Source organism: Chiloscyllium plagiosum, chromosome 24 (genome assembly GCF_004010195.1).
Source record: "Chiloscyllium plagiosum isolate BGI_BamShark_2017 chromosome 24, ASM401019v2, whole genome shotgun sequence".
Taxonomy (NCBI): Eukaryota; Metazoa; Chordata; class Chondrichthyes; order Orectolobiformes; family Hemiscylliidae; genus Chiloscyllium; species Chiloscyllium plagiosum.
In genome coordinates, this window is record NC_057733.1 from 18,539,360 (window position 1) to 18,564,088 (window position 24,729).

At 42.5% G+C, this 24,729-nt stretch overlaps 1 long non-coding RNA gene across 1 annotated transcript in view; it reads right to left on the reverse strand.

Annotated features, from left to right (window-relative positions):
- LOC122562046 overlaps window positions 1-24,444 on the reverse strand; it is a 31,107-nt gene extending 6,663 nt beyond the window's left edge. The window contains exon 1 of the long non-coding RNA XR_006315196.1: window positions 24,176-24,444. This is a non-coding gene — a long non-coding RNA (uncharacterized LOC122562046). The remainder of the gene's footprint in view (window positions 1-24,175) is intronic.
- Between the last annotated feature and the right edge of the window lie 285 nt (window positions 24,445-24,729).

Here is a 24,729-nt window from a genome sequence, read left to right on the forward strand (position 1 = left end):
ACTTCTCCTGCTTGTGCATCATCACTAACTGCACCTCGACCCACTTCTATCAATCTCAACCCCTCCCTTTGTCTCATTGCAGGAGAACCTGACCCCACCCCCAAACTGATGGATCCACAGCACGCCAAGTATTATATCCGTAACCATCTCTGGACTGGTTGCACCCTTACCTGCAAAACTGACCATTGCTCACTCCCTGGACAGGAATCAGATGAGGCTCTTGACTGACAGTGGCTCAATTCTCCCGGTCGGAACATAACTCCCCCTTGACTCCAGTAAGGATTGGTCCCATTTGGTTTTTGAACATAGCTGTTTGGTTGAAGCACATGCAATGTATTTGCTGCATAAGCTGCTGGTATATGCTTTCTGCACAATCTTAGTGGGCCAAAGCACCTGTTCCTATTCTGTATTGTTCTTTGTTCTGTTCTTTGTGTGATAGTAGCATTGCACAATGTGATACATAACATACCCACCCCCTTGACTGTTCAGGCTCTGGGCGCTGACAAACTGCCAGCTCTCCCTATGCACTAAAAAGCAATGCTTACCACAGATTCTGTTAATGCCTAAGTGAGTGCAAAGTTAATGAGCATGAAGAAATGAAGCTAAGGACCTAAGATGCACCCTGTGAAGATCCATCAAAATGTATGTGTGTTCCTTTGGGCACAGTAACCCAGCAGCAACATGAAGATCACAAGCATTGCCATGTTCCAAAGGGAACGTTGAAGTGGAAAGTGAGCTGATCCAAGAGCAGGTATGATAATGTGGTGAGGCTGCTTGTTTCAGGATGCCCGCTGGTGTGGATTAAAGGCAAAAGAAGGACAGTGTCTATGGAGCTTGCAGGACCATTGTGCTGAAAAAAAAGTTAGATGAATACCCAGAGAGTCAAGCAGTGAACTAGGCAATAGGTAACTGTTCTGTCTTACATTTCAAGAATTAACACAGTCTAGTTTCTTGGGAAAGAAGGGGAGAATTGGGAGTTGCTCAGAAATGAAGTAAATTTAGCAAAAGATGCTATATAGATGCTCTTGCAGGTTCTTAGCAAGTATTTACCAAGACAATTAATAATGCCAGTGTTCTTATGATGACTATGATAAGGAGACAGATTCTGAGTCTACTTTTAATCCTGCCAAAACGTCCAATATCTCCTCGCCCCCACTGTCAAATTGCTCAAGAACTTCACAGTTCCTCTGCCCACATTCTGCTGCTACATCCTCCTTTTCCAACATGAAGACAGATATGAAGTATTCATTTAAGACCCTGCCAATGTTCTCCAATTCCACGCATGGATTTCCTCCTTGATCCTTAATGGGGACACTCTTTCCCTGGTTATCCTGTTCCCCTTAATATACTGAAATAATATCTTGGGATACTCCCCAAGTTTATCTGGCAGTGTTTTCTAATGCCCTTTCTTTACTGTCTGAATTGCTTCCTTTTTTTTGTAAATATATTTATTAGCAATTTTTTAAAAATCTTTACAAACATATAAAATTATTGAAAAAAAACAATAACAAATATCAGTATAATAAAAAGAAAACAAACACAAAAACAATACAACTACTGTCTCCTAACTATTATCCTACCCTCTAATACAAAACAAACCCTAACAGTGTGTAAAGCAACACCAAAAAAAAAGCAAAAAAAAAATCACTAAATACAGAACAGCTACGCTCGGCGCAAAGATCCCAAACAGAGGAACGGGAGCATTGTATACATACCCGTATTAACTCAGGAGACCCTCTCAAGGGCCCAGCTTGACAAATTTAACCATCCTGGTTGAACAAACGTCCTAGTTAAGACAACTGACAAATCTGTTTCCAAATAACTCAAGTAGGGCTGCCATGTCTTATAAAAATGGTCTGTTGTGTGTGCACCATGTTTGTAAAAAGGTCCAAGGGAATGTGCTCCATAATTAATTTCTGCCATCCCAGCAAGCCCACGGGTTCTCAGACACCCAGTTCATCAGAATATTCTTCCATGCACAGTATGCAAGAATATTAAATAGTTTCTTCCCATGCCCATCTAAAAATGGTAAATTCGGACAACCTAAGAGGAGAGATATCAGGTCTACTTTGACTTCAGTCCTCAATACCCTCCCTATCTCTCCTGCCACAGCGCTCCAATAAACACGGAGCCTGTGGCATGCCCAGATGCAATGGGTAAGAGTACCTACACTTATTTTACATTTGGGGCATACTGAAGATGCCCCTTTTTTTAAACTTTGTCAGGCAGTCTGGTGCCAGATGAGCCCTGTGCAGAACTTTTAACTGCATCGCACATGTCCTGTTACAGATTGAGATCTTTCGAGTATTCTCCTATATGTTCTCCCATGTTTCAGAAGAGATCTCCACTCCTAGCTGTTGCTCCCAGACCTCACATAACCAGTTAATATCCTGCCAGGCCCTGCCACCCAGCAGGCGATAGAGGGCATGAAAGGGTGTTTGTGGAACATAGCAACAGCCTCTCTGTATTGGGCTTTTGGGGCTTAGTGAGAAGTATAGTCTTCTTCTGGATGAAATCCCTCACCTGAAAAAACGGAAAAGGTCTCCACTGGTAACCCGTATTTGCAGCTTAGTTGCTCAAAAGACATCATAACCTCCCCCTCAAACAAGTCTCCCAAACTAGAACTGCCTCTCGATGCCCATAGTTTGAACCCTGAGTCCATCATCCCTGGTCGGAACCCTGGCATGCCAACTATAGGTGTAAGTGGCGAAGTCTTGGATAAACAACCCTCATTCTCCCTCCAAGCCTTGACTGTACTAATGACAATGGGGTTCCGGCAGTGGTCCATAACTGTCCTCATCTTATCCATGAACAACAGGTGAATAAGAAGGCACTTTGCTTGGGAGACCTCAATATCCAGCCATATTGAGTTTGGATCGTTACCTACCCAATCGCAGACAAAGGACAGCAAGGAACTCAATTGATACCTCCTGATGTCTGGGAAATCAACTCCTCCCTCTCCTTGAGGCAACTGCAATTTAGTAAGTTTGATGTAGGGCCGCCCATGATGCCAGACAAAGGAACCAAACCACCCCATAAGCTTCCGCAGCATTGACCTGGAAAACATTATAGGGATCATATGCATGGGATAAAGCAAATGAGGAAGAGCATTCATCCTAATGAGAGATATTCGGCCCAACCATGAAATTGAAAGAGCCTCCCATCTCTGGAGATCTCGCCTAATATTGTCGAGCAAGTGAGCAAAGTTAGTCCGAAATAACAGGGCAAACTTGGGGGTAAAAAAAATGCCTAGGTACCGGAACCCCGCCCCCGTGAACACTTAAAAGGGCACTTAGAGCCACCTTCAACTTCTGGCATATCTTTAAGGTTCCCCAAAGGCATAGCCTCTGATTTTGCAAAGTTAATCCTATATCCTGAAATAGCCCCAAATGAATTGTTACATAGTATCAAATGGGGTATGGAGGTCATCGGGTTCGATAAAACAGAAGGACATCATCCGCATACAGTGTAATCTTGTGTGCCCTCGATCCCACTTCCGGAGCGGTTATGTGGATGTTCTGACGAATGGCCTCTGCCAGTGGCTTTATCACCAACATAAACAACAGCAGTGAGACGGGGCAGCCTTGCCGACTACCCCTACCAATCCTAAAATTCCAGACTTCACTCTGTTGGTGATGACCGCGGCCAGAGGGTAGTGATATAAAGCCTCCACCCACCTATCAAAGACTCCACCCAACCCAAACTGTTCTAAGACATAAAAAAGATACGGCCATTTCACCCTGTCAAATGCTTTCTCTGCATCTAAGGAAATCACCAACTGCTGAATCAATCGTTGCTGACAAACTTGGACCACATTCAACAACCTTCTAATATTATTAGAGGACCTACAGCCCCTTATAAAGCCTGTCTTGTCCTCTTTAATAATATGGGGCAATACCCTTTCCAATCTCAGCGCTAGGATCTTGGACAGAATTTTGAAATCTGAATTTAATAGAGAGATGGGCCTGTATGAGGCACAATCCTCAGGAACCTTCCCCTTCTTAAGAATTAAAGAAATAGTAGCTTCTCTCAAAGATGGTCGTAGGCATTCATGCATATAGGAGTGATTGTATATCTCCAACATCGGCCCTGACAGAATCCCTATAAACACCTTATAAAACTCACCTGGAAGACCATCAGGGCCAGGCGCTTTCCCACTCTGAAGTTGCCCAGCTGCCTCCTGTATTTCCTGAACTGTAAGGGGGCATTAAGGAGAGAGGCCTGTTCCAAGGTTACCCCTGGGAGGTCCAGGTTCTTAAAAAAGGTCTCAATTTTAGCCCTCCTTTCTTCACAACTTTCAGACCAACACAATTCAGAGTAAAAGCTCCAAAAAGCCTTATTAATCTTTTTAGCATCATATGCAAGGACCCCGGCGCTGTCTCTGATTGCAGTAATGGATTGGGGAGCACGCTTTTTCCTGGTCAGGTATGCTAAATACTTCCCTGGCCTATCCCCCTCCATATTTGAACAGCCTCTGTCTCGCAAAAGGAAGTTCTTTCTTTGCGTTTTGTGTCAGTATTGAATTCAAGGGAGCCCGAAGGGCCGTGATCCACTGTAGCTTAGTCACCAAAGGCTGTGCAAAATGTGCTGCCTCTGCGGCTTTCAACCGCGTCTCAAGTAGACGCTGCTGTTCCTCCTTCTGTCGTTCCAGCCTAGCCAAATAGGAAATAGCTAATCCCCTAGCAAAGGCTTTAGCAGTCTCCCATAGCATGGACGGACTACTAGCCGTGCCTGAGTTGATAGTCAAGAATTCCTGAAACTCCTTCAAAAAGTATTCCACAAATTTGGAATCCTGAAGGAGAAAAAGATCCAAACACCAGTGCTGCAAACCTAACCCTTCACTCTTGGCCTTAACCTCCAAATATACTGCTGCGTGATCAGAGATAGCTATAGTCCCAATTTTACAACTCATAATCTAATCCAGAAGGGCCGAGGGAGCCAGAAAGAGGTCAATCCTCATGTGACATTTATGTGGGTTTGAAAAAAAGGTGAAGTCCCTGCTGGTAGGGTGATGACATCTCCAAATATCCACCAGTCCCAACTCCTCGCATAGGTCAACCACCTGCTTGGCCTGCCAAGAAATAGTTGGGGGCCCACATGTCATCCTATCCACTGTTGGATCCAAAAGACAATTAAAATCCCCCCCTATAATAATGTGCCTTGTTCCAAAAGCACTCAACTTAGAGAAATCACAAATCAAAAATTTGAGGGGATGCGCCAGAGGACAGTAGACATTTAAAATGCCATATTCCTCCCTTTGTATCAGGGCTTTAAGTATCACAAACCGTCCCTGCTCAAATAATGTGAAGATTTTTCTGGATAAGTACTGCCACTCCTCTACTTTTAGTAGTAAAGGATGAAAAGAATACCTGGTCATAATCCCCCTGTTGTAATTTCAGGTGTTCCCCATCATCAAGATGGGTATCCTGCAACAAAGCGATATCAACCGTTTCCCTCTTAAGGCTAGAAAGCACTTTTTTCCTTTTAATAGGCGAATGACTCCCCTTAATGTTCCAGGTGCACCATTTAATAAGATACTTAGCCATATCCCCTATCAGACACCCTTGAACCCCTCGGAGGGAGAACCCTGCTTACAAAACGCCGAGCATAAGTAAATAAAGACTCAGAATCAAAAAACTAATCTATCATAACTATAAACAACTATTACTACCAAAAAACTACAAAAAAAAACAACTATAGAATCTTGAATGGAAGACTCTTCCCCCTGCCCATAGGGGGCACTCACCCTCCCCATCCCCTCCTTCACAGCTTCTTCAAACCCGGACTGTGCCCCAGCCTTAGGCCAGAAAAAAAACAAAGAAATGATCCTTAAATCAACAGAAAAAAAGACAAAGTCAGGATGAGCACTCCACCCCTCCCTGGCTTCATATCACCCTTACTTGTGACTAAAAGAGAAGCAGAACAAACAAAAAAAAAAGGGGAGAGACAACAAAGAACATCCACAAAATTTCCCATCAGAAAATCCAGTTATTAAAAAAAAGGAACAACTTATTCCAAAATCTTATCCCCCCTTTCCAAAAAGGAAATTATTAGGGACAAAGAAAGAAATAAAAAAAGGAAGGGAAAACATGGAGAAAGATAGAAAAGAGAACAAACATTAACCATGTTCTTCAGGCCAATCCATCTGTTTTAAAGTGTCCACAAAGTTTTTAGCCTTATCCGCTGAGTCAAATGTATAAACTGAGTCCTTGTGGCTGAAACAGAACTCTTCAAAGTTTGTGAAAAGACTTGTAGCTCGGGTGCTCGTTGTTGTGGTTCTGTTCGCCGAGCTGGGAATTTGTGTTGCAGACGTTTCGTCCCCTGTCTAGGTGACATCCTCAGTGCTTGGGAGCCTCCTGTGCAGGAAAGATCACAGAAGCGCTTCACAGGAGGCTCCCAAGCACTGAGGATGTCACCTAGACAGGGGATGAAACGCCTGCAACACAAATTCCCAGCTCGGCGAACAGAACCACAAGAAACGGAGCACTGCGGGGTATCTCGGAGTACTGGATGCCCAGGTTCCTCAGCCTCTTTTTAACTTCATCAAAGGATTTCTCTTTCGAATTACAGCTGCTGAAAAATCCTGGAAAAACATGATTTTTTACCCCTTGTGCAACAGTGCCTGTGGATCTTTTCCCAGGGATCTGGAAGCTTCTATGACTTTTTGCTTGTCCTTATATGAATGGAAGTGCACTAGGACCAAGTGGGGGTGTTGCACCGGCCCTGACCTGTGCACTGTAACCCAATTAGCTCTTTCAATCTGAAGCCTTCTAGACTCGATGTGAAGGCCCAAAAGCTTCGGCAGCCAGTTTTCAAAGAAGCTGACTGGCTGCTCACCTTCCGAGAGCCCAACAATTCGGAGATCTATCCTCTGACCTCGATTTTCGAGGGCGTCGATATGGTTTGGCAAGGCCCGTGCCTCTCACTCCAGCACCTGGATCCGACTGGATGAGGACTCAATTGTAGCTTCCGAGGCCTTAGTTTGACCCTCCACCTCCTCCAGCCTCTCCCCGAGGCCCTGGATCTCCTGCTCATGCTTCTGCAGCATGTTTGTAATAAGTTGAACCTGGGCACGAGCCTCCCCACGAATCTCCTCAATCGCAGCCTCCACTTTCAAAGTAAGTCTCTCCATTGCTGCAGCCAATTCCTCATAGTCTGTCAGGTCCCCGGGGGGTTCAGGAGAGGCTGCTGCTGCTGCAGTCTCTGGTGTTGTAGGTGCTGCAGGGGAGTGTCCTCCCTCTTTCAATCTGAAGCCTTCTAGACTCGATGTGAAGGCCCAAAAGCTTCGGCAGCCAGTTTTCAAAGAAGCTGACTGGCTGCTCACCTTCCTCACCTTCAGAGAGCCCAACAATTCGGAGATCTATCCTCTGACCTCGATTTTCGAGGGCGTCGATATGGTTTGGCAAGGCCCGTGCCTCTCGCTCCAGCACCTGGATCCGACTGGATGAGGACTCTATTGCAGCTTCCGAGGCCTTAGTTTGACCCTCCACCTCCTCCAGCCTCTCCCCGAGGCTCATGCTTCTGCAGCATGTTTGTAATAAGTTGAACCTGGGCACGAGCCTCCCCACGGATCTCCTCAATCGCAGCCTCCACTTTCAAAGTAAGTCTCTCCATTGCTGCAGCCAATTCCTCAGAGTCTGTCAGGTCCCCGGGGGGTTCAGGAGAGGCTGCTGCTGCTGCAGTCTCTGGTGTTGTAGGTGCTGCAGGGGAGTGTCCTCCCTGCTGCTGTTTGCTTGCTCCTTTTCCCTTTGGCATCCTTCCCACTCCCAAATATTAACAAATATGTGTTCTGTAAGGTTTTAAACTAATAATTCCACCACATAAGTTGGCCAGGGATGGCGAAAAACACCAGTATGCCTTGGCTGTTAGGCAGAGATGTCCAGAGTAGTTCTACAGAATCGACGCCATCTTGCTGAGTCCCCTGAATTGTTTTCTTAAGATCCCCCTGCACTTTCAGTTCTCCTGTAAGGCTTCTGATGGTTTGTTCCCTTTGCACCTGCATAAAGCCTCTCTTTTCCTTCTGAGCCAGTCCTAAATATGCCGAGAAAACCCAAGGTCCCTGGGACTTTGCTCCTGCATGTCATCCTAAAAGGAAAATGGTGGGCCTGTACTCACCCAATTTGCCTCTGGAACACATCCCCAATGCTCTGCTGTTGAATTTCCCACAAGCAGCTGCATCACTTTGGTCATATCCTGCTTTAGTTTAATGAAATCTGCCTTCCCCAATCCAAAACCACTTTTTCTAGATCATCTTCTTTGTTTATCACAACAAGTCAGTAAATTTCTATTAACGTGACTGTAACATTTTGAAATCACTGACAATCCTCTTTACAGCTCTATGTCATCTTCAAGCTTTCATATAATTCTCCTTAAACTCAAGCTCAGAGCATTTACGTAGAAATAGAATAGTACAACACAGGAACAGGGCCTTTGGCCCATCATGTATGTGCTGACCATGAAGCCATTCTAAAGTAATCCCATCTGCTTGTACATGATCCTTATCCCTTTATTCCCTGCTGTTCATTTTTCTGTCCAAACATGCTAATGAGCAATGGCTCAAACAAAACTAAAAAAATGTAAAAGCTATTTTACAGAAACCACCACAATTTCCTCAAGTTTATTCCAATCGAACAAAAAGTGATTCTTCAAAGTAATCAAAATCAACGAATGTTTTCTAAATCCTGATTAGACCAATCATTTAATTAATGAGAATGGACTATAATCTATGAAAATGCCCTGTAAATGTACAAGCCTAAAGCTACACATTTGGCTTCCTGAGTAATGATCAACAACAATTTCCCTCATTGTCTCTGGAAAGCTGAAACTAATTTTATTGTTGACACCCCCTGCTGTGATTAGCTAAATTGGAACAGAGCATTTTTTTGAGATTACAGCTCATTCAGAAGCTTGGAATGTCAACGTGTTAAACTGTACCAACTATGACTAGAATTTAAATGGCACCTTTGATAAAGCAAAGTGATTGCATTGATATAGTCCTGCTCACTGCCACCTCCCATAGTCTATCATGTCTTCCAGTGCTGTTCTGCCTACGCCTCTTATTTTTTGAGTTTATCCTTCTTGCTGTCCTTGTCCTCACATCACCACATGCCTCTGCTTTTCTGCAGCACCCCACCCCTCCCAGTCATGGTTGTCCAACCCCTTTTTTTGGCAGTGCATTCCCCTTTGCCCTTACAACCAGCCTTGTCAATGATCCATGCACGGACACCCAGTACTGCAATTGCTATAGACCTCTTACTGACTAATAAGCAGACCCTAGACATAATGGACCTGACTCCTGACCCCTCTCTTTATAGCTCCCCAAATTATATTACATAATTCCCCTGATTGTTTAAGATGGCCCAAGAGGACTGACTGGTGCTCACTCCATAGACTACAGTCAGACACATTTCCTAACTATGACTATGGTGACCTGGACTGTGAGCAGATTGTGCTTGTGACTGATGGTACTGGGACCCATTGGCCATCAATAGAGTCATAGAGATGTACAGCATGGAAACAGATCCTTCGGTCCAACCCGTCCATGCCAACCAGCTATCCCAACACAATCTAGTCCCACCTACCAGCACCCTGGCCCATACCCCTCCAAATCCTTCCTATTCATATATCCATCCAAATGCCTCTTAAATGTTGCAATTGTACCAGCCTCCACCACTTCCTCTGGCAGCTCATTCCATACATGTACCACCCTCTGTGTGAAAAAGTTGCCCCTTAGGTCTCTTTTATATCTTTCCCCTCTGACCCTAAACCTATGCCCTCTAGTTCTGGACTCCCCAGCCCCAGGGAAAAGACTTTGCCTATTTACCCTATCCACGCCCCTCATAATTTTGGAAACCCCTATAAGGTCACCCCTCAATAGTCTCCATATTCTTGACTGAATCAAGAACTAGCCCCCACCTAATTTCTGCCAGGGCCTATTTGTTTGAATAGACACTCAATATGTTTGCCACACAGGGAACTGGCACTTACTGCAAGTGCTAGATAGAGATTTTGGTCTATCATGCAACAATATGCCACTCACCCAGACAGGTCCCTACTGACATGCATGACATGAAGTCTATCCATGTGTCTGCACAAGGTAGCAATCATAGCTACAAAATTCTGCAGTTCCATTTGCAAAGGAGTACAGTTGAATGATTTTTTTTCTGAAATGGGTATTAAATGGAACAATATTTACAATAGGGTCGGGAGGGCAGTGAGAGGAATTCCATGTAGACACCAATCTTTTGAAGGTTTAGATGAATGAACCAAGCTTCCTCTGCCCTGCCCTGCATGTCATCTTAACCCAAGGGCATAACAACCACACAAGCAGCTTAAAGAAAATGTATTTTTCATTTCCATGCACTTAAACCAAGGTAAATGACAGATTTGTGGCTCTAAAAATTTAGAAAGTCCAAGCCTGTCTTTCTTTTGCATTCCACTTTGATTGCTAATAACTGTGTTTTAAATGGTATGTAACTCAAACATTTGCAAAAATGATGTTCTCCTAAAATATTTATCTTTTCAACGAACTAATTCTTTAACAGAAAAATACTTACTTGAGAAGACCTCAATTGTGGACAAGATGATGCTCAAGTGAATAAATCAAATGTGTATGCCAAGAAAATTCACTTCAAACAGTTAACCTTTTATCACTGGTTAACAAAGATACATTGGGATTCTGCGAAAAGCATCTAGAATGTTTACTGAACTGTCCTTGATCATGTCTCCATTGACCCATTAACACTACACTAATAAATAAAATAAATTTGTTTATTTGTTTCAGGTTTTTGGATGCCACTGGCTGGGCCAACCTTTATTGCCCATCCCTAATTGCCCAGAGGCAGTAAAGAACCAACCATTTGCTGTGAATGTGGAGTTATATTCAGAGAAAGATGGCCGATTTCCCTCCCTAAAGGACTTTAGTGAACCAGATGGGTTTTTGCAACAATCAACAGTGGTTACATAGTCACTGTGAGCCTGATTTTATTTTCCTTTATTTTATGCATGGAATTAAATGTCATCATCAGTGCTGGTGGGATTTAAACCCATGTACCCAGATCATTAGCCTGGATGTTCTGGATTGCTAGTCCAACTGACATTACCACAATGCTATTATCATCTGCTCAGTTGTTTACGGAATTTGTCATTTAAAATTAGACAGTGATTGAGAGAGACTTGTACTGCATATTTGTGGTGGATCTCTTCTATTTATACCATTTCCATGGTATGTCATCTTCTTATATCCAAGTCTTCTCCACTCCTACAATCACAAGTGCAAGGAGCTCATGAATTTCCAGTCACTACCATAAAGCCACACAATTATCTGTCTCTTGTTACATCCCTCCCTTTACCTAACCCGCTAGACCAATCTTCCTCTTAGTTACCTTATATTTTACTCTGGTTTCTTTCCTGTCTCTTCTCATGCTGTCATTGAAATTATCTGAAACATTCACTCCCAAAGTCACCAATTTATTGTAACCGTGCGTACCATCTACAAGATATACAACAGAAACTCTCAAAGTCTCCTTGGACAGTACCTTTCCAACACAACCTAGAAGGACAAGGGCAGGAGACATCACTACATGCGAGTTTCCTTTCAAGCTACACACCATCCTGACCGGAAACTATATCAATGTTCCTTCACTGTCACTGTATCAACACCCCGGAGCTCGCTGCCTAACAGTGCTGTGAACGTACTTATACCACATGGACTGCAATAATACAAGAAGTTGACCCAGTGTCACTTTCTCAAGGCAACTAAGCCTGGGTAATAAATGCTGACTTAGCCGGTGATGCCCACAACCCTTGAAAAGTTTTGAAAAGTCTGCTCATCTTTTCTTTGAATTTTTCCAATCAGGTTTTTGCATCTGATAAAGTACCAAAATGGCTCTTGATAAGACGTTGCTAAGGCATGCTGCAGCTGTGATAAAAGTAAACTATCTCTGCTGAGCTTGTCCTTCCTGTAGTCTTTGACCTTGTTGATTACACTATCTTCCTCTCATGGCTATTCACTATTATCTGGGTAAATGGGATTACACCTGCCTGTGGTTATTTTTAATAGATCTAACTGAAGCCAGAGAATCGTGAGTAAGAGCTTCTTTGCCTTTTGCTCCCGATTACCTCGAGACCCCAAGAATGTATCTCTGGACTCCATTATTTATCATCTTCGGGTAGTTTCTTGGTGATGTCAGCTGAAAACACATCATCTTCTACATGGACATTGCCAACACTGAGATCCAGCTCACCAACACCTTTCTCAACCCTTTGAGCAGCTCCAAGAGATATGAATGTTCATAAGACATTCACTGCTGGACAATTTGTAATATCCTCCACTTATATTTAGGAAACACCAGAGTTTTTAAGACCTCCGCATATATTTAGTTCTGTGTGGGCATCATTTCAAACCCTACCTCTTGTTCGAAAACCTGGTGGAGCATTGGAGCCGGATATAAATTTTCAATCGCACCATCACCGAAACCCTGTCTATTTTCATCTCTATAAGATTGCCTGACTCCGCCCCTGCCCCAGTACATCTGTTACTGAAATCCTCATCCAGGCCTATATTACCTCTAGGTAAGGTTATTACCTAATCTAACACACCTTCTGAGTGCCAATGTTTGCCCTGAGGTCATCCAAATCTTGCCTGTCCTCATGCTCCACATCAGGTTCACCCTATTCTTGCTGACTTACTTCTTGGTTGAACCATGATTTGCTTTTAAAGTTCTCACCCTTGTTTTAAATTTCCACAATGGCCTGCACCCTTTCCAGTTCTGTAATTCCCTGCATCTCCACAACCTTCTGAGATCTCCACACTTCTCAAGTTCTGGGAGATTGAGCATCCCTCATTTTAGTCTCTCCGCCTCATTCCTACTGGCAATCGCTCTGCCTCCTTATCTGTCTTCCCTCCTGTAAGACATTCCTTAAAATCTTTCTCTTTGACCACAATGTTGGTCACCTGTCCTACTTCCTTATGTCATTCAATGTGATTTTTGCTTTTGTAATACTCATAATGCGTGCTTTTGGACGAAGCTTTTGGACCTTTGATTTTAAGATGCTGTATAAATATAAGCTGTGGTTATTAATAATGGATCCCAATAGAACTGGCAAGAATTTCTGGCTTTTCACTATTGACTCATATTCTGTAACAAATGAATAGACCTTCATTCACTAGGACTTACATACTCACTCTCCCCATATTTGTAGCCTTTTTTTGATCTTAGTTAGACATCCAGTTGAATTTATTGAATAAAACTCATAATTTTCACTCCATTATTATCACATAGAGATTGCTGTTTATACCAACGGGTTCATGACTTATTTCTGAAAATGTGAATGCAGACTATATATAATTCTATAAAATGAATTTATAGCTATACTGACTTGAAGAGTCCATACCGGTGACTGATGTTAGGAGGTTAAACTGTGATCGCACTGGTTCATGAGCTCTTCGGAGGTTGGAAGTTACAACTCATTATTGACGTTTCCATCCCACGATTTATCTGAGCTGAGAGTACTTGATGTTAGTGCTGGGGTGGGAGTCAAAAGTGCAAGTATTTTCTCATTGCATAGTAGCATCTATCACCTTGATGAAATCAGTGAGTTGAAATGTTAAAACATGTTCTTTGATAATGAACACTTAAAGTTACAAAGGACACGGTTATAATTTGACACATTGAACTAACTTCCCGCAGGAGGCGACATTAGTGTGCTACAGTGGTGTTTTGCAGTTGTATGATTGCCAAAAAAATTATCAGTGCACAGGGAAATGCCTCTTTAAAGTATAATTTAGAGAACATTTCTTATTCAAAAATAAGAGAAAATTAGTCTGAGGGAGCTAAAAATCTGAGAGTATTTTACTGATTGAAAACAAGCTTTGGGTTTTTTCCATACTTACTTAAAACAGTGTGAATGGTCTTTTATTCACAGAATGGAACATTTATTCTTTCCACTTTCATGCCACAGAGTTATGGAAATTACAACTAAAACAGTTTCCATTCTTAAAATAGAATGAACCGCAATCCAAAAAGTAAGGTAAAAATCATCTTGAGTATTAGTAGTTTGATATCTGTCCAGTTGTATGCATGATGTGTGCTAAGTTCGCTAACCCGAACCAGTCACAATGGAATTGCTCGTGACTGCTATTGAATAACGTCAAGCAGGGATGCTTTCTTGATTGGTGGTGCTTCATGTTGTGCAATATTGGGTAGGCTGAATGCTCCACTATTCCCTGATAGCTTAGTGAAACTGCCAATCTGTAGACTGTCGGTCAATGTGACATTTTATAAATTCCTACTTTATAAATGGAACCGGTCTGGCTCAAGGTTGGGACTCTCATATCTTTAATGCATTGTCTAAGCTGAGTTGCCACTTTTCTTTTACAATACCTTCAGTTATCTCAGGACTGTGACTTGAAAGAAGTTCTGGGATTTATATATTAATGAATCGAAACCTGCAACCCCATTCTACAGTGATTAAACACTTTACAGCAATCTCGGTTTGTTCAATACTTCACATCAGTTGTATGGCACTTCAATCTTTTACTATAAATTCTGTGTCCTATCATCCTGCCCCCCCCAACCACCTGATGAAGGAGCACTGCTCCAAAAGCTAGTGCTTTCCAAATAAACCTGTTGGACTATAACCGGGCGTTGTGTGATTTTTAACTTTGTACACCCCAATCCAACACCGGCACCTCCACATCATAATTTAAACAAATCATCTGCATACTTCTGAAAGGAAATTGGAGGGTTTAAACAATTTAAAGGGCAAATTGAATGATGGAATGTGAAGGAGTTGGAAAAAGATGGTGAAGTTCAAACATGGTAACAGAACGTTTCAAGACTTTTGAAAGCAATTCTCTTCATGTACAACTAGGGGCCATAGGGAGCAGGAAGGAATTGATTGTCTCTAGCAATGGGAAGAAGAAACCTTTTGTGTGTCTGAACTGTGGTTAGAGGTAGCTGCGAAAGTTCAGCAGCAATAACCACCTGGATAATGCAGAAAGTTGGTTAATGATCTATCCAGGTCAGGGGAGGTGAGTGGTGAGTACAGATGCACACATGCCTACTCCCAGCACTGTACATTCCTCTCCATTCACACTGAAGTAAAAACAAAATTCTGTGGATGCTGAAGGTCAGAAATACAACAGAAAGAAACACAACATGTCTGGCAGCATCAAAAAGTAAACTCTGTTCCCTCTCCACAGATGCAGCCAGGCTTGCAGAGTTTCGCTCGCAATTTTTATTTATTTATATGTTCGTTTAAACACGTGCCCAGCTATGAAATGGAGTAGGTCATACTTCTAGGTCCTTCACTCGCTGTCATAGCCCTCTCTCACACGAAGTCTATCTGGATACTCACAGCATTTCAACCTCACTTTGTCTTTATGCCCCTCCAGTTAGAGATGCCAACCTGATATTACACAAAGCCAGTCAGCTTGCCATACTTATTAGCAGATCTCATCCACTTAAGAGGGATAGCTTTCACCCAGGGGGTCCTGGCACTATAAGTCAGGTAAATCCATAGCTGATCCAGACCCTGCTTCAGATGGTGAGAATCTGTTGCTAAAGACCAAGAAGCTGAACAACAAGCAACACAGTATCGTCCTGACACTTCCTGCTCTACTGTGGATCACTTTGGTCCAAAGATGAGAGAAAAACAGGTATTATAGAAGATGGAATTAACTGGTACACATAGATAGGCGTCCTAGGCAAGTAGGCAGCACAGAGGGAATGCAGAGTTAATGGTGTAGCAGTTTGAAGTGGGTGAGGGTGATTGGAGAAAATGATGCAGGCAATAGTTAGAGTGGTGGAGCATGCACCTTGGTGGGAAGTGGGTATGGGAACAGAGATAGAGTGAGGTAGCAGAGAGAAGATGGTGGCAGTTACCTTGGTGGAATGGAGAAGGACATTGGCTATATAGCCTACTCCTGCTCCTATTTACTATGTCTTTGGCTTCAGAAGATTCTGACAGTGTGGAAGCAGGCTCTTTGGCCCATTGAGTCTTCACCAACCCTCTGAAGAGCATCCCAATCAGATCCACCCCATCCTTGTCACCCCCTCAACATTTCCCATGGTTAATCCACCTAACCTGCACATCCTGGATATTATGGGCAATTTAGCATGACCATTCCACCTGACCTGCACATCTTTGGACTGTGGGAGGAAATCCGAGCATCCAGAGGAAACCCCATGCAGACAGGGGGAGAATGTGCAAACTCCACACAGACAGCCACCTGAGGGTGGGATCAAACCTGAATCTCTGGCACTGTGAGGCAGCTGTACTAACCACTGAGCCACCTGTTTTTTTTTTCTATGAGTTTCTTCCAATGGTTTTGGGCATTCCTCTAGGTGGCTGAGACTGCTTTAGCCTGGGTGTCAACCTTGGACCAGGTTGGCATGGGTCTGGTGCCATGGCCTCCACAGCTGGTTTGAGGACAAAGAGTCCAGCCTCTACACTGCACCATCCAGCAGGATCTCCAGGGCTATGCCTGCAAAGCTGGGTGAGGTCCCCCTTCACCACCCTATGCCAGGTGTGGTGCAAATTCCAGGAACTGTGTCTCCAGACTGACAGTCCTTTTCTGGGTGCACCTTTCAAAGGTGGCACTAGTGCCAAGGAGACCAGTCAATTCCAGGATTTCCAGTGAGTGGCAAGATACTCTGGAAATGGTGTCTGGTAGGATGGGATGGAAATAAGGCATGATTCTCACTGTGAGTGTTCAAACAACATTAACCCAACAGGTTTGAGAAGACAATGCAAGAAAACTTACTCAGCCTTTGGGAGACAATTTGCCAAATGAGACATGGCTTGCCCTCAGTCAAAACCTGGGAAGAGTCTGGCCTGTATTTTATTAAGCCAGAGACACCTAACTTTTAACCAGCCTATCAAAGTGCTCTCAAATTCACCTTGAATTCCATTACAATGAAATGGCAACAGAAATGTCATTAAATCAATCTAAATTAAATATTGATTTCATTGATCTGCCTTTCCAGAGAGTTTATGGGCACACACCAAAACCTTAACAGGAAGTAGGTGTGTTTGCAGTAGATGATCTTTGGGTTTCAGGTTTTGGCCAATTTAAACCCACCCCTCTAGCTTAGACCCACCTCTGCCCAACACAGGGGGATTTAAAATCCTCTCTTAATATCTAACCTTATACAAAGAACAGCCATTTGGCTGATTTGCCATAAGGACAATTGTTGTTATGGATCTCAGCAACAGTGAGAATCAGAAATTCACTGGATAGACTGGAGAGCAAGGAATAGTTTATCTGTTAGCCATCTCCTTCTATCTTGTGAAGCAATTTGTGCCAAAATGGAGAACATTGTTTATGAACTGGAGAATCGTTGATGAAAATACTGCATTGTAGATCTTGCAAATTTCCCATAACTTCCCTCTAAACCACCAACGCTTTTGCCAGTGTAGAAATAAACTCAGGAAGTATCCACACCATTGGTGGCTGGATTTTGTTATCACAACTCATGTGATGTTTCTGCTGAAAAAAAGCCACAGAGGGACGTGAATTAAATTCTTAAATGATAGAAAACAGCTTTGGACTTGCAACTACATTTTTTTGATAATTTTAATGTCATCATAAGAATCTGTGGACATTCTTCGTGTAAAACCCTTTGTACCTTCATCTCCACATAATTATATGGCTGATCCAGGGATATAATTTCATCAACTTTGAGTGCTTCCTGTTCACTCCCACTGCATAGAAATTTTGATGCCAATGTTCTGTATTTTAATGCTGAACATGCTAAATACTGTGTTTCCCCCAGAGACAGAACCACATGTTTGAAATCTAATCACTTGTGTGTAAAGTGCAAGTTTTGTTAAATGTTTTCAGGCGGATTTATTTCAAATGAATTGCTGATTGAATGATGACATGGGTTGTGGGACAAAGGGCTGCAAATAGGCAACTTGAATCCGAAGTTAACAGGAATCCTGATCCAAGCAGATCATTTCTTGGCAAAACGTTGTTTTTTTTTTTTAAATATTGGAATTCATTTACTTCTGAAAATGATAGCATCTCATTATGGAAAATATTGCTTTATCTGCTCTATAGTTGTATTGTAACCATGGCAATAACAAAATACTGAGTTTTTTTTTAATTTTCTGGTCTCCAACTTCAAGAACTTGTTGATCCTCGTTTTCTAAATTTATCTTTCAACTCTTATCCCTGTATAATCTGTGCCACTGCTGCTTTGGCAATTTGATGACAGGGGAAATGTTTCAAGGATGGTGAAATGTCTGCTTTTGACGAGGGTTCATGTAGTTGGCATTGTGATACTGCCCCTATCTTTCATAGAATCCCAACAGAGTGTCCAACAAGTCCACATCGACCCTTCAAAGAGCATCCCAGCCAGCCCCACACCCTATCCCCATAACCCTACAAATTGCCATGACTAATCTTCATCTTGGACATTCCAGACAATTTATCATGGCCAATTCACCTCACCTGCATATCCTTTAACTTTGGTAAGAAATCAGAGCATCTGGAGGAAACCCGTGCAGATGCGTAGAGAATGTGCAAACTCTGTACAGTCACCCAAGACTGGAATTGAACCTGAGTCTCTGGTGCTGAGAGGCAGCAGTACTAACCACTGAGACAGGAGGCCTCGGTTCAAGACCCACCTGCTTCCTGACCTTTCTGAAATGGTCAATTCAAACTATCTGCTTGCTGATAACACAATGTCTTTTCTTGAAGTCAAAGTTAGACATTTATTCGTGGGATATGGGTATCATTAACTCAGCCAATATTTATTGGGAGTAGAGTAATACACTTTGTGAGGTGTGAGGCGATGCACACTGAAATAAGTAATGAGACAAGGGAATGGAAGGACATGGGATGTTCAGAGGAACAGTGAGATCTTGGGGTGCTTGTTCACAGATCCCTGAAGGCAGCAGGACATGTTAATAGTGTGTTAAGAAGGCATATGGGATACTTGATTATTGAAATTTGCAACGAGTTAAATGAAATAAAGGCGGTTGTGAGCATGGTATACTTGTTCCAAAAGGCAGGAAACACCACAGTGTGAGGTAACCTTTTTTAAAGCTTCTTAGGAAAAGAGACAAGAATTTCGGTGCTGGTGAATATAATGGAAGTCACTGGCAACTTTGTTCTGCTCCTGGTTCAGACTGGCCTTGCCATTATAAATTGCAGTTACCTTCCTACAAGATCAGGAGAGAGGTTGAGTTGAATTTGCAACAATGTAGTTTTCATACAAGACAACTGCTGAAACCAACAGTATAAACTAAAACAAAAATTGCTAGAGAAACTCAGCATCTGTGGTGAGAAAGCAAAGTTAATGTTTTGAGTCCAGTGAATCGTTACCAAAACATCATCAGATTATTATCTTTGTAGTTCTGCTCTTTAATTTAGCCCTGAGCTGCTCCTATTGCCTCAGCAGAACCTCTTTCCTCTTTCTATCTTTATCATTGACACCTATGTGAACCATGACAACTGAATCTTTCCCCTCCCACTCCAAGTTCTTCTGTAGCCCAGAGGAGATCTCCTGAACCCAGGCACCACATAGGCAACACAGCCTTCAGGACTGTCGATCCACACCACAGAGATTTCCGCTGACTATACTGATCTGTTTACAACTGTATTTCTTTCCTCCACCCCTTGAATGGCTATTATGGTGCTATGGTCAGTTGTCTCATCCTCCCTATAGCCCCCACTCTTGTCCACACAGGGAGCAAAAATCTCAAACCAAAACAGAAATTGCTGGAAACGATCAGCAGGTCTGGCAGCATCTGTCGAGAGAAATCAGCGTTAATGTATCAGGTGCATTCTTCAGAACTAGACCGCCAATGTTAACTCAGATGTTTTCTCCACAGATGCTGCTAGACTTGGGTGAGCTTTTTCAACAATTTCTATTTTTGTTTCTGATTTCCAGCATCTGCAGTTCTTGTGGTTTTTAATTTAGCAACAATCTCAAACCTGTTTGACAAGATCAAGGACTCTGGCATCTTTAGCATGACCACCTGGATCCTCTACCTGCCTTGCTTGTCGTCCCACTGTCCTGTCTCTGACCACTGAGTGAATTTGAGGTCGTTAATCTAAAGGGTGTAACTGCCTCCTGAAACACAGCATCAGGTAACTCTCCACCTCCCTGATGTGTTGCAGTGTTCAAAGCTCAGACTCGAGCTCATCAATTCTTAGGCTGAGTTCCTCAGCAAACAACATTTTATAGGATCACAGAATCTCTACAGTGTGGAAGTAGGCCATTCAACCCTTCGGTCTACACTGACTCTTTGGGGAGGATCCCGCCCAGACCCAACTCCCTACCGTACCCCATATCCCTACATTTCCCAAGATTAATCCACCTAGCCTGCACATCCCTGGACACTATGGGCAATTTAACATGGCTAGTCCACCTAACCTGGACATTGTTGTACAGTAGCTGGAAGCTAGAGGAAATCCATAGGGAGAATTTGCAAACTCCACACAGATAATTGCCCAAGGGTAGAATCAAACCTGGGTCCCTGGCGTGGTGAGGCAACTGTGCTAACCACTGAGCCACCGTGCTGTCCCACTTTCTAGTTTTAATTTTATTAAACAATACACAGTTTACAAAACAGTTAACATTAACAGCTGTATACAGAGAAACAGCAATTTTACAAGGGAGAGGAGCGACAAACTTCCCCACTTTCTAAAGATGCAGTCACGATGAACCACAATGTGTCGACTGACTCCCACATCATGCAGGTACAACACTTTGCCTAGCACTGCATCTCTATTTATTTATTTAGTTCTTAAATTGATTTTTAGAAGTCTTCAACAGGTCTTTTAGTTTGTAACTTATAAATATTTCCCCAACTTACCTTCAGTCTGAAAGTAACCGCTAATAGATCATCAAGTTAGCAGCTATTATCAACCAGTGAACAATTGGTTCATTGTAATGTCACTCTTTTGTGAAGAGCCTCTGATCCTGGGCTTTGGTTTAAAAGAACCTTACAAACTGAGGTAAAAAGCCAGCAGAAAGCACCTCTTCCCCTCTTCACCGAATTCCTATGCTGCTTCCAAAATCCCCGAAGTATATATTCATTCAGGCTGTGTCTCACTCCGGATGTTATCTCTCCTTCCTGACTGTGCGTAACTTTTCCTTGAAACGGATGTGGCTAAATGAATGATTTATTTGAGGCTTTTAAAATTAAAATTTAAAAATGAGAGGCCTGGATAGAGTAACTCCTTTCCCTTCGCAGAGGGATCAAAGATTTAAGTTTAAAATAATTGGGAAAGGATATTAGGGGTGATGAAGAAATATTTGTTTCACTCAGAGGGTAGTAGGAACCTGAAACATTCTGCCACATTTAAAAAATAGTTGATTCTCCACTTGAAAAGCTGTGACCTGAGAGGCTTGGAATTAAATGCAAGAATGTAGATAGGTTAGGCAGGTCTTCATCGACTGGCACAAACCTGTTAGGCAGATTGGCCACTTTTGCATTATACATTTTCTATGATTTGATGGAATTCAGAACACGGTAAGGGAGAATATCATGGAAAGGCTCCCAATGAGTACTTTACTCTTGCAAAGCAGCTCTTCCTTTGGTGAAATGACTCTGAAGATGCTGTGCCACCTTCCTTGCTGTCCTTGCACATTTTCTTCTATCTCCTGTTAATGATAGGCTTTCTGCTAGAACCTCTGATGGTTGTATGGTCAAGGTGCATCCTAATGCAAAAAAATAGAAGAGACTAAAAATCTGACCTCACCAGCATGAAGGAAGAACCATGTCCAAATCATCTGGTATTGCGGTGATTGGGGATGTGGCATAGTTTTGGAGATTCACAGCAGGATCTGACAGAAGTTGAAACACAGATACAGTGGACCCAGCACCAATCCTTGTGCACACCACTGGTCATAGGCCACCAGTCTGAAAAGCAACCACCGTTTGTCTCCAACCTATGAGCCAGTTCTGTATCCAAATGGCTAGTCCTCCTTGTAATCATGTGATCTAACCTTGGAAATTGCCTGGGAAGTTAAACCTTTTGATTGGCAGATTTCTGCTGTCAGAACCCACAATAAATGTATCAAATAATCAAGTGACAGAAATTGGTTTGGATATGCAGAATTTACCTGAATACTTAACTACTGTGGCTAATACCTGATCTAACTCAGAGATTAACTAGGGTAACTCAACTGTGCTCTGAGAAATAAGGAGACTCTCTTTGAATGACTACTTTGTTGTTTTTGAAACAGGCACAGTTTGTGTACAGGCTCTTTCTATCTTTAATGTCCTGACCAGAGTCAACTTGCATGGGTTAAAATTTCTACAAAGCTTGGCAGATACCTGTCAGTTATCATTAACTGTTGCATTTTCCCTGGCAATATTCTACCAATAAGATTCCACTTGCCAATTATTCAGCCATCTTCTCCTGTTGTTTTCTGTTTGGTAGTTTGAGCAAATTGTCCTGATTTTCGAGTCATAGAGCTATACAGCATAGAAACAGATCCTTTGGTCCAACTTGTCCATGCTGACCAGATATCCTAAATTAATCCAGTCCCATTTGCCAGCATTTGGCCCATATCCCTCTGAACCCTTCCTATTCATATGCACATGGTTTAATTGTACCAGCCCTCCATCACACCCTCTGGGAGCTCATTACATATATGTCTCATCCTCTGCGTGATAAAGTTGCCTCTTCAGTCCCTTTTAAATCTTTCTCCTCTCACCATCAACCTATGCCGTCTTGTTTTGGACTCCCATACCCTGGGGAAAAGAGCTTGACTATTCACCCTATCCATGCCCCTCATGACTTTAAAAATTTCTAAAAGGTCACTCCTCACCTCCAATGCTCTAGGGAAAATAGCCGCAGTGTATTCAGCCTCTCTCTATAGCTCAAACCCTCCAACTCTGGCAACATACTTGCGAATCTTTTCTGCATCATTTTAAGTTTCACAACATTTTTCTGGTCCTCCTGCTATAAGAAAGGAGTGTAGCATTACAAAATTGGCCTAAGCAATGTCCTGTAGAGCCGCAACATGACCTTTCAACTCCTATACCCAATGCACTGACCCATAAAGGCAAGCATGCCAAACACCTTCTTTACTACCCAGTCTATTTGCAAAACATAATTTCAAGGAACTGTATCTGCCCTCCAAGGACTCTTTTTTCAGCAACGTTTCCCAGGACCTTACCAATAAGTGTATAAGTCCTGCCCTGATTTACCTTTCCAAAATGTAGCACCTCATATTTATATAAATTAAAATCCATCTGCCACTCCTCAGCCCATCATCCCATCTGATCAAGATCCTGTTGTAATCTGAGGTAACCTTGTTCACTGTCCACTACACCTCCAATTTTGGTGTCACCTGTAAGCTTACTAATGATACCGCCTATGTTCACATCCGAATCATTTATACAAGTGCTGAAAAGCAGTGGAGCCAGCACCGATCTTGTGGCACACCATTGGTCATAGGCCTCCAGTCTGAAAAGCAACCCTTCACCACCACTATTCATGAGGTCTAACCTTGCTAATCAGTCTACCATGTCAGAACCTTGTCGAATGCCTGACTGAAGTCCACATCGATCACATCCCCCGCTTTGCCTTCATCAATCTTCTTTGTTACTTCAAAAAACTCAAATGCAAGATGAAAGTCTTCAACAAAATGGTCTCTTTTTTTCCAAATTCTCAAGTCTGCACAATCAAACTACTATTAAAAATATAAAGATTGGAACCTCTTTGAAAATAAAGGCACAAAGTAATCACATTTCAAAGATATTATTAGATATGCTTATTATTGTTCTCATCTACTGCTTTAATACAGACTATTTGTATAAAGACATTGGGTGTGACAGATAAATAATGAAACTTTGTCCATGTTGTGCTACTGCCTTGCTATCTTTATGTAGGGATAGTGAATGCAGCTTCCCACTTGCACTGTTGATATAAGTTTCCCTGGCCACTTTAATACATCACCAGTATACTGAAGTGCATGTTTCTTTAAGTCACAGGTGGTGAACAGTTAGTAGTAGAATTAAGCTAAAAGAAGAGAAGAAAAATAAATTCCAAAATAAAGGGTGGTGGATAGAGAAATTAACATCCAAAGACATGAAAGCCAATGGAATTAAATATTCTTCTGATGATAGCAGCATACATGTGTGACCTGTACTCTCTTAGCACATTTGAATTTAATTGAATACAAATTCAAAGAACTTTACTCACATTTCATTCGTGGCAAAAGACTAATTGGTTGCATATCGTCCTCTAATATTCGAGGAAGGAATTTTTGGATCCCCCTGATTAATTGCAGTTTCATCGAAAGGCAATTTTGTTCCTAACATTTCCCATGAGGCTCCGAGGTCATACAGTGCTCGAGTTCTTCGCCATGTGTTCTGGCTGCCACAATGGCAGGAATCTCAACTTCACAGTCTGTTCCATAAACCTGAGACGTAGCAACAAGTTTCCAGTTATTCCGAAACGGGGACAAATGCACTGGCTCTGGCCTGGAGCCAAGCCCAGCACTGAAACCCCGAGCATCGCTTTAATAATTACTCATCCATTTTTGCTGGAAACAGGCCAACCAATTGCAGTGCTCCAATCCACCTGCTACACCATTCAGCACGGACTGTAGGCAGCTGTAACAGTGATTATCATCTGAAGTGTGTTATATGAGAACCGTGTCCTATGTCTACAATAAAAGAGTACACTGTATAATCTTCAACAAATATTTATGGAAGAGAACTGCTCTATCCTATGCTCTGTGCATAAATTACTAA